Below are 10,689 nucleotides of genomic sequence, written 5' to 3' on the forward strand. Positions count from 1 at the left end.
CCGACGACCGCCTTGAACCAAACTCCTGGAATGCAGCTCGGCTCCGACGCTTTCTGCGGCTAAGTGCGGACACGTGAGTCGAACTATCCCTTTCCTCCTTGTAAATTTTTCTTTCCTTTTTTCTTCCTGGGGAATCCGTATCTCCCAGGCCTTATTCGGATAAACCGAATTCAATTTAGGCCCTTTGTTGTATTACGCATTTTTTAAATGTAATACCTAGATTTAACTTGGGGGCTCCTTTAAAGCAGCCAATTAATACATTTCCCATGCACATAATCGCCTCTCTCGAAGGTTGCACTCTCCTGAATACCTCTTTAGCCATCATATGCACCGATTTGACTCAAGTTTTAGGTTGCTTGGCTCCTGTGCTTACCCCCTACGTCCCCGATTGTTCGGCTAGGGGGTAAAGGGAGAACCTCTACGATTGTTACGACCGGGTCAGCCGTGTCCGTACCTCAAACTGGTGAAGCCGAAAGCTAGCATTCTTAAGAATATAACTAGTTGACCCGTTGCGCCAAATGGCGCAGAGACCTGCTGAAGACATGTTGTCAATGAAAATAGTTTCATGATGCAAGAACCTTCAACTAAAGCCATGTTCGCGATGAAAATAGTTTCCTTTACTAAGGACATGCCATGTATATATAGTCGATTTAGTTGTGGTCTGCTAAATCCATATGCGCCTTGAAAAAAAACATGGTTTAATTTGCAGAGCCTTGCGTGTTTCAAGTATGAATAAGAACTACAAAATCTTTTTGTGCGATTCAAACACATTTCCAGAGTTTTTATTTCTTAGTACATATTGTCTAAACTAACATTTGCCGAGAGAGAGAGAGAGAGAGAGAGAGAGAGAAGCATACCCCTCTCCCATTATGATTATTATTAAAAGGTATTAAATTTGAAATAAACAATTTCATTTACTTGAAGCACTTGAAGAAAGAGAACTTAGGCATACTTTTACGCAATGCTCATTTAACCTATGAAGGACTAGCAATGCTCATTTAACCTGTGAAGGACAAAAATATTCCACCGCCTCTGAATGATGAACTAAACTAAATAAGAAATATATGCAGTAAATTCATTCAAAGTAGAAAAGGGATTTTACATCAAATAAGGTTTTACAACAAACATGGTGTTATCTTAGTAAAAGAAATTATATCATTAGAAGAGAAAAGGGAAGAAAACCAAACATGAGATTGAGATTAATACATCTAGGAGGAGGTCGTAGACATCACTGTGATCATTTTGCGGCCAGGGGAGCAATGATCCATGGTTTTTATATGCCTTGTCCAACTGTTGGAGTAGATGACATGGAAACGTCGTCTCTACCATCTCGATGGCTTAGACCCAGGGAGCCGGATGTTCATCTCGGCCCTCCCCAGCTTCTATCAATGGATTTTTATAGTCAGGGTTAAAGACTGAGAGGCCCTATGCATGTTTAAATATGCGAGTAGCATATACAATACAAATATACAAATCAAGAAAAAGAAAAGAGAAGACCACAAACATTAAAAACACAATTTTGACAAATTATCTCTATTGTAAAATTGAGGGAGTAACTCATTATTCGAGAGAACTGGCCATTGACAATTCAGTTACAATTATCAAAGAGAACTGTAAATTGCTAACTTAATTACATCATTCTTCACATAAGCTTCTCACTGAGGAAATTTCTTGACTGGAAGGTCACATTTCAAGCCATTGCACTTATAAAACCCAGCCCTGTTGTCATTTAAATTGCAAATTAATCATCAATAATGCACAATAATTTATGACCCACAAACGATTTGGAGCCTAAGGAGGATAAAATATCAATACAAATAAATACACAGGTAGTAAGATGCATTGCAATAGTCGTATTACTTGAATTTGTCAGCTGACCCGCAAAATCAGATCAATCATGCATAGTACACAAAAGAGACGAAGCTTTAACCATAATTGGTGCTTAACCTTCTTGCTCCTGCTAATGATTTTGGCCATGAAGGCATCAGAGTAAGGGGAGGAAGAACGGGATGGCGCCTGCCGGAAGTTGTCGATGGGTGTTGACAGCCTGGGCAAGCCATCTCCCTCCATGGTAGGTGGCAGTCAACGGAGAGGTGTAAATATGTCGAGATGTGAAAATAAGCTCGAGGAAATTAATATGGACCAGCAAACTGGCAAAAGCAGAATATAACACGAAAGTGTTGTTGTCAGCGCGAGTGCATGTGGTCTTGTTATCCTTGCCGTACCAACACCTCGAGATGGCCAACCCAACACGTACTCTGTCATGTATAGTTATTGTATTGATATTTTATCCAGCAGCGATGCCCCACATCTGATAACAACCAAAAGTTACGGCATCAGTCAGGTCGCATGGGGCTCGGGAGGAAGAAAACAATACGATCCATCATCTTCAAGATTCTGTACTGACGGTGTCTTGTCAGATCATTTATTCCGCGCGCACCATTGCAGCTACCAATCTTCTCTGGTACACCTCGACACCTTCCCCCTTTATCTATATTGCCTAAATCTCAGGCCACCGAGATCATCATCGGCCCCCAATACAGGCAACTTTCAAAACAGTGTGTACAGTGCATGCGATTGTGTAATCGTCGATTCAGGCTCGGAGAAGACGGACGGAGCCATTTTTGCCCTGCTTTGCACCAAGATAGCAAGATGGATGGATGTTGAATAAGTAGTGTGGTCAGGCAGGGGATAACTGCTTCAGGCCCGACTTGATGCAACTTATCTATACTTTAGTACAGAATCTGACTACAACTCAAAACTACAGCTCTATCATCTATGAGATTCTGTACTTGGGCGTATTCTGACTAATATGCATCGTGGATGCAACGGAGTTCAGGTCCAAACTACAGCTCAAAACAGTGCTACTTGATTCAGTACAATTCCATCTACATAATGCTCACACGTTCAATGTACTTTCTACAGAAGTATCTGATCATACACACAATCAATTTGACATTTCAGTATGAGCATTGCTATGCAGCCGATGCTTTCAGACGATACTCAGACGACGTTGCCCATCAGGCCGTTTGTTAATTAGATTCATGTCAATCTCACGGTGTAGAGTCTGCGTCGGCTGCACATCGGCCATACCATGTCGTGTGTACATCAATTTCGTTTCAGTATAGGAGAACACAAATTCATCAGCTTCAGGGCATGCATAACATAATTGGGATTAGCAGTTAAACTGCATGATGGATCTCACGCGCTACATGATTTATCGGTACACACCAAATTCAGTATTAGAGACAGAAAATTTGAGAATAAGCTACAGTCTTTTTTGCACCAGCCTACTGTCCCCATTTACACACATGAGTGCGTTTATCCTCTCCTCCTTATCGGCCTGCACATGATATGTGAAGTGAGGATCCTTTGAACCAAGCTCCGCAAACACCTCCATCGTTTAACTAACATCATCAGCCGGTTGCTCGCGGCTTATTTTGCCACACAAGCTCCTTGAAGCTCTTTTTGTGAAAGGCACATTCTCCATCGACCCAAAGAAACTGCCTAATGTTGTGCACTTTAGCAGGGTTCACATTGTTCTGCCTCAAATTCTTCATCAAATCCCTGCTGTACACGTTGATGTGCTTGTGCGATCATCAGTGTATCGTCTGCGCATACGTGCGAGACAATGAATGGTTCAGACTGCAGCAGCCTTATCAGAGTAGGGCACTAACGCCGGCAAGACCAGTATTATCCACAATAGATTTCCACTGCAACCACAATTTAACGACAAATGAGACGATGAACATGCTAGTGAAACAACCAGCTCATAAAGAAAGAATTGAAACCAGATTCACATACCGTCCTCTCGACATTCAGACAACTTTTACCATATCAAATGCCAAATCCTTTCTCCCATAAATACAGATTGTAAAAATCGTATGCTTCACCCAATGTATCGAAGATTGTTCCGAGCTTCGGCACAATGGCGTTGTCTCCAATATCTGAAGCAAATCCACGTATTGCCCTCTCCATGACAGTAGTTCGATTAGGACATTGGGCTCCTACCAGGGGCGGCAGCACCAATCCTCACTCTGCTTGCACAAAACAGAATTTATATCTTCAGTGCAGCTGATACTATACACAGTACTATCATATATTGATTATTTAAGCACATCAAACCATATGGCCAAAGCTGCTAACAAGTTCCATCAAAGGATTAATCAACATTGTCAGTACTATCAGTACAAGACCCATAAGCCATACCTATCTGAACCTAATTCAAAAATGACTAGGCATTATGTTGTCTGTACTATCTTGTGTGTACAAAATGAGTCTTCCAATTATTCAGCTGTTGTCCTATGAATTATTCAGGAGCCTCCCCCTTCTGGGTTCGCTGTTGAACGAAACCAAAAAAATTCAGAAATAGCACGACGAATCCATAGCTTCCGAGCTATTCCCGAGCTATTCTAAATATGACAAGAACTCTAATCAGGTTTATGATTCAGGGCTTGGGGACTGAACTTCACAACCGACCAACACTAATATTGCTACAATTTTTAAGCTGAAGAGTTACTACTTTTTTCTGATGATTTTACTAATTTCCATTTTAGAAGTAACCAACCACTTTTCACTTAGGTTGAAAAGAAACCACTTTCCACTTTTCCTAGCTATTGTAAATATGACGAATTACATACCGTCATGTCCATCTGCTCAATTGACTGCTTCGAAGTTAGCGGGGAAGCTTCAGTTTCACATCTACCGCCCCTTGCACCGCACAGATCTGCCCCATGGCGCCGCCCGACCACACTCTGAGTCTTGGCTGCTTGATCCATCCCATTGTGGTCGTCGGTGCTGATAGAAAGTTAGATAAAAATTGTGAACAAAAATAAGTAAAAGCCCCTCTTCTGGACAAAGTAAAATAAGAACCTCTGCTACTCTAATGTACATCCATGCAACCAAAACTCTGAGAAATACTCATAGCAACACAGATCAACAGTTCTCGAAAGACATTCCAGATTTTTGAACAACTACATGCCATTAAGTATTAACAATATCCAGAAGTTGTAAGCTCATGGTACTCCTACTATCTCACGACTAACTATATCCGAGCATTTATTCATAGATCATGCATATTCATACTATTCTCTGTTTTCGAGTCGAGCGACTAGTCGTCGACTAGTCGACAAGTCGTTACATGAAGGTCGACTCAACCTGTCGACTCGAATCATTGGATGAGTCGAGCGACTCGATCGACTAGTCCCGACTAGTCTCGACTAGTCGCAGTTTTTGAGGCGAACGACTCGTTCAATCTGTCATGGAAGAGGAGTTGGGAAGAGAAAATGGAGCAGGGAAGGAGGGGCGGCTCCAGGGAAGGATGGGGGAGGCGGAGAGGAAGGGGTGGAGGCAGAGAAGCCATGGAGGAGGAGCTGCAGCAAGGCCATTGCGGCTGTCGATTCGTGCCTGGGGGCTGGAAGGGGAGCAGGTGAGAGAGAGAGATAAGACGAGAATGGATGGACGGTGAAGATTAGAGAATATGGATGGTCCAGATTGAGCTAGGCAGGCTAGGGTTTCATTGGGCCTTACTGGGCCAATATTGCCTTGTGGGCCAGTATTGAAGGAAGATTGGAGCTTCTGGAAACCTAGATCGAACAGTTCCAGCCCCCCTCCCCCGACCCAGCCCTCTTCTGCAGCAGCCGCCGCCCTGGCTTGCTGCTCGTCCCCTTCTCCCCTGGTTGCTGCTGCCTGCTGCTCATCCCTTGGTTGCCGCTGTTGCTGGGCTGCTCCTCCCATCTCCTGATGGCCTTGTCTTGGTTGGTTGCTGTGACTCCTCCCTTGGTTGCCGGCTTGCCGCTGGCTGCTGCTGATCTGCTGCTGGTCTGCTCCCTACTGCTTAACTCACGTCGACTCATCGCATGTCGACTCGTCAACCATGAGTCTAGACTAATCACGACTAGTCTAGAGTCGCCCCCCCTGAGCGACTCGTCGACTCATCGACTCGAAAACCTTGATACTATTTTTATGTACAGAATCATGCTATATCTTTGTTAAATCAATTCCAATGCATGCACATGCACAAGTCTGAACTAAACAACCATATATGATGCATGAATTAAACGTAAACCAGCCAAGCCCCATGTGAAATAAAATACTAAATTTGTAAATTGATGAGTGAGAGAATTAACTGACCAATAGTTCTGTACTTCAGCAAGATATAGATGACAACATTCTATGAAAAGAAATCACATTGTCCTACAGAGCACAATCAAACTATTCCCGGTTCAGTTTAGTATAGAAGTACTACACTACTGAAGGAGAGCTAGTTCTCACATAGGAACAAAATAAGATCAATCACGCAGGGTCCAACATTCATATAGATAAAGAAATATCTATGCAACATCACGACACTTGCAAGGTAACTGTAAAGCATGCACATGGCACATCATATAACTATCCGAAACTTAAACGACTTCTATTTCTGATTTAAAACTGAATCTAGTTGTAAATATGTTACAACATTCAATGAAGATTGCCGATTCTATACCTCAGATGTACCAGAAGCTGTGTCCATTTTACTCTGCACATTTTCTATAAAAAAATCATATGGCTCTGAAAAGAAAAATAGCAACGTTAAATGAATATTTTGGAAGTTTATCATACAAATCATGTCAATAAGGACATTTAAAAGATTCTATGCTTGCAATAATCTTTCAGCCCAAATCACCATCTGGATGCAAATAAGCATGAACATAGAAAGCGGCAGTCAGTTAGGCACATGAAACAGCGAGCTTCACAAGAAGTTTACGGCATGCTGGTAAGCACAAACGCCGAGAAAGTGGTAGTCAGTTAGGCACCTGAATAAAATCAAGCTTCACAAGAAGTTTCTACTGTGCAAAATGTCTCTGAGCATCACACAATCATGTGTAAAAGCATCTTATGATCCTGCAATCAACAATGTGAGCTTATTCAGCAGATTGCATCAAAACCTTTCTTGGTGATTAATAAGCTGGACAGAGCAATTGCCAAAGGTAGCACTTATGCATAAAAGGAAATAAATGGAGGAAAATGACATGAATTTCTTTAGCCTGAGCGAACACTACGAACAAATTCCAGTAACACAGAGCAGTAAATGGTCCACATGGGAGCTTCATTAGGCAAGCAACCTAGCTAACAAATATTTGTTGCGTCCCTACTATGTGGTCGTACATGAAGAATCAAGAACACACGTGCAAAAAGCTAGTTCTAACTGAATTTAACTTTCTAACTGAATTTAACTTTCAGTTGGCATTTATCTCTCATGGTAGTTTCCATTCTTTTATAGAGAAACAAGATAGAGGAGAGCCAAGTAGAGAGGAGGCCGTGGTGACCAAGGAAACCTAAAATTCTGGACTGGACAAAAAGACATAAGTTGGGGAGAAATTTAGGTCGGTAGACTGCTGAGCTCCTGCATATGCATGATTTTACAAATGTGATACCTCGGTGCTCCCTTCAGTTTTGAAGGGCTCAAAGCATCTAATTGTTCTGTTCTAAAATATTTTAATGTCTGCACTTTGGTACAGCAGCAACTGTCATGAACTGAATTATGGCTGAAGAATAAGAAAGTAGAACCTAGAAAGGTCTACCATGCATACACAACAAATCTGAACAAAAATAACGAACACTAATGATTCCAAGCAACGCATAGCAAAACCATACTTTTGAAATATAACACGCGTCATTTGTTTATGTATTGTATATTAGTGCATTACTTATACAGCAGATATCAAATTAAGCAGAAGTGGGTAGAAATCAGCAGAAGTGGACAACAAAAATCAGCAGCCCATCACCTTGCAATATATATAGAACATACTTTCACCGACCATCATACCGCTAAACAACAAGGCGCATTGCCATCCACTCGAATTATTATTCTGCAACAAAAGAAAAGAAAACACACATAGAGCACCAATTAGAAGGGCTCCTGCACACCCGTCAATGGTCTATATGGCAAGAAAAACAAACCATTTGGTCATTCATCAAGCTGATGATGTGCATTGGGTTGGGCTTGCTTACATGGTACATAGGCATTTAGGCTACAGAAATATTTAGAGATCATGAGTGCATGCAACAGAGGGAAGCTCGCCTTGGGTCTCCCCTAAATTTTCCCATGGTTGGCAGAGGAGGTGAGGCTGGAGGCAGAGGTAGCGCTGCCGCTCACGGCATAGCAGAGGCGAGCCGGACCGCCTCCCTAGCTAGCTGGTAGCGCTGCCTCCATGAGGGCCGGCCTGCTCCTTCACCCTGTCGCCGGCCTCCTCCCTCTTCCCTGTAGTTTCACCACATCGCGACGGGGCGACTGTTGTACATATCTTTTTTTAGAGAAAAAAGGGGAAAACCAAGAAATTAAAATAATATTACCAAATAACTGATGAAATCAAAAGGCAAAATCTAAAAGAAAGCAGATGGGGGCCAAAGATGTGCAAACCTAAACTGGAGTCGATGGGTAGTGATGGACGGCTCCACGCCACCATGATGCGAGCGTTGCAGCTCCAGTCTTGTTGCGCCTTCCCACCTGTCCGTCATCCTCACCTTCCACCGCTCCTCCATACACATCACAGAAACCACCATGCCCCTTACTTCCATGGCTGCGACCTGCGCCCGATCTGAAACCACCATGCACGGTAACGCCAGATTGAGAACGTGGGAAGGCACTGTCTCGCGGCAGGAGATTGGCAGAGGAGGTGAGGCTCGAGGCCGAGGTAGCGCCGCTGCTCACGGCATAGCAGAGGCGAGCCGGACCGCCTCCCTAGCTGGCTGATAGCGCTGCCTCCATGAGGGCCGGCCTGCTCCTTCACCCTGTCGCCGACCTCCTCCCTCTTCCCTGTAGCTTCACCACATCGCGACGGGCCGACTGTTGCCTGCCCTTGTCGCCCGCCTCCCCTGCCCATTCACCCCACCATCGACCTCGCCTAACCCGCGCCCGATCTGGAACCAGGCATCAATGACGGGCGCGGATAACAAAAAGAAGGAAGGTGAGGTGGAGGGGCTAGCGTGGTGGAGGAGTATTATCAGGCGGCGGCGAGGCTCCGGGGTGGAGGCCGTGGTGACGCGAGGAGGAGGGATAGAGGCGGGAGAGGTTCTGGGGATCGAGGGAAAAGTGGGCTAGGGTTTGGGTGGTGGCTGGTGCGGGAGTGGGACGAGGCGAGGATGGATTGGCTGGGGAACGCGGGGTGCGGATTGGGGAAAACCTCCTGCACGCGGGCGCGGCCAACCCAGCCAACGAGCGTGCGAGACGAGCCCACTCGTCATTAGCCAGTAAAAACGACTGCAAGGTGAAAATAGTTTGATCGCGAGGTGAAGATCCAACGGGCCAGACAAGCCAAAAAGACAGATCCGACGGCCAACGAAGGGCCAATCGGGGGAGCCTTCTCGAGGTGAGTTGGCTAGCCTCATTATTGTTTTAAATGGGTCAGCACAGAGGAAAAATATAGTAACCTTGGTGTTCGTCACCAGCGCTTGGGTATTCGACCCTCACACCACTTATCCGTATACTTTGAGTATCCGCATATAAACGTCTACAATTTGCATGACGAACCTGAAGAAAGGAACCCATGGAGGAACTATTTTCTTTAGAAGATGTTTCTTATGTTAAAAGGTAATATAACATGACTCTCCACGCACGTTTTTGTCTGATCGTACCTAAAGGCCGGATTGCCTGGTTACCGGAAGTGATTTCCTGGTTACATCAGGTCACATAGTACGGAACACTCCCCGATCACTCGTCGGGGAGGCAGAAGCCGATGGCCGGCTGTTTGATGTAAAATACATGGATACATAGAATCAAACACATCACTCTTTGTCCACATTGTCTATTATGCTATCTAAAGCACAATCCCGCTGGGAGAGCCGAGTTGTAGGCATCACTTGATCATAGACCAAGTGAAGAGGTATTTCCTGCCCATCCGGCCCTACTGGTCCAACACGATCCATATGCTTTGGCTCGAGTTTCCTGAACCGGGTTTTCACTATGGCCCATGCTTCTCGCGCCCCCTCCCGACAGGATGATATTTTCCGTACTTCAAAACATCGCCGAGCTACCTTAAAGCGATTCGCCAGTTCGACCATATCGTCTGGCGCCTCTTCGGTTGGCCTTAATGCCTTGACCATGCTCTTCATAGCTTTTCGAGCTCTCTCATGAACGACATATAGTTCTTTTAACAGATCCCCGCCAAAGGAATTGACCTCTTCTCCGGGCCGGCCAGTCAGGAGACCTAGCATAAAGCATGGCATGTTTGTTATATTCGAGCATTGAGATCGGCTATGTATGTCCAATGCTTAAATGACACTGACCAAACATGCCACTTTTTAATCTTTGTTTATCTCCCAGAGACTGCGCCAATTGACTTTTCAAACTCTCTAGTTCCTTGGACTGACGCTGGTTATCTGCCTTCAACTCGTTATTTTCCTCATGGATTCATCTTAAAACCCGTAGGCCAGCTTGATACTGTGACTCGGCATATCGTTGGGACTCTTTGGCGGCATCCAGGTCCTTCTGTAGTTGACCTATGGATTCAGCTGCTACAAAGAAAGTTGGTGTCAAACAAGGCACACTGGCACAATTCATGCGTGTTAAAACCTTCCCCTCGCCATGGGACTCGCTGGTGAACTTTTTCACCGCCTTCAATTCGGCCTTCACATCAGCCAATTGTGTTCGGCTTGCCCCAAGGTCCTCAGACAACTTTTTATTCTGGTCCTTCGAATCCTGCCGAA

At 44.6% G+C, this 10,689-nt stretch overlaps 1 long non-coding RNA gene across 4 annotated transcripts; it reads right to left on the minus strand.

Moving 5' to 3' along the window:
- Positions 1 to 3,143: 3,143 nt before the first annotated feature.
- Positions 3,144 to 9,169, minus strand: LOC119291112. 4 transcript variants are annotated; one of them, XR_005142217.1, is made up of 8 exons: positions 8,405 to 9,169; positions 7,770 to 8,288; positions 6,798 to 6,885; positions 6,488 to 6,552; positions 4,641 to 4,797; positions 4,210 to 4,339; positions 3,805 to 4,037; positions 3,144 to 3,713 (listed from the first exon to the last, which is right to left on the minus strand). It is a non-coding gene; the product is annotated as an uncharacterized LOC119291112 (long non-coding RNA). The 4 variants fall into 4 exon arrangements; XR_005142216.1 differs by lacking the exon at positions 4,210 to 4,339 and adding an exon at positions 6,133 to 6,195 and having other exon boundaries at positions 8,405 to 9,165; XR_005142215.1 differs by lacking the exon at positions 4,210 to 4,339 and having other exon boundaries at positions 7,770 to 7,853; positions 7,945 to 8,288; positions 8,405 to 9,159.
- Between the last annotated feature and the right edge of the window lie 1,520 nt (positions 9,170 to 10,689).

This window comes from Triticum dicoccoides, chromosome 4B (genome assembly GCF_002162155.2).
Source record: "Triticum dicoccoides isolate Atlit2015 ecotype Zavitan chromosome 4B, WEW_v2.0, whole genome shotgun sequence".
NCBI classification, from domain to species: domain Eukaryota; kingdom Viridiplantae; phylum Streptophyta; class Magnoliopsida; order Poales; family Poaceae; genus Triticum; species Triticum dicoccoides.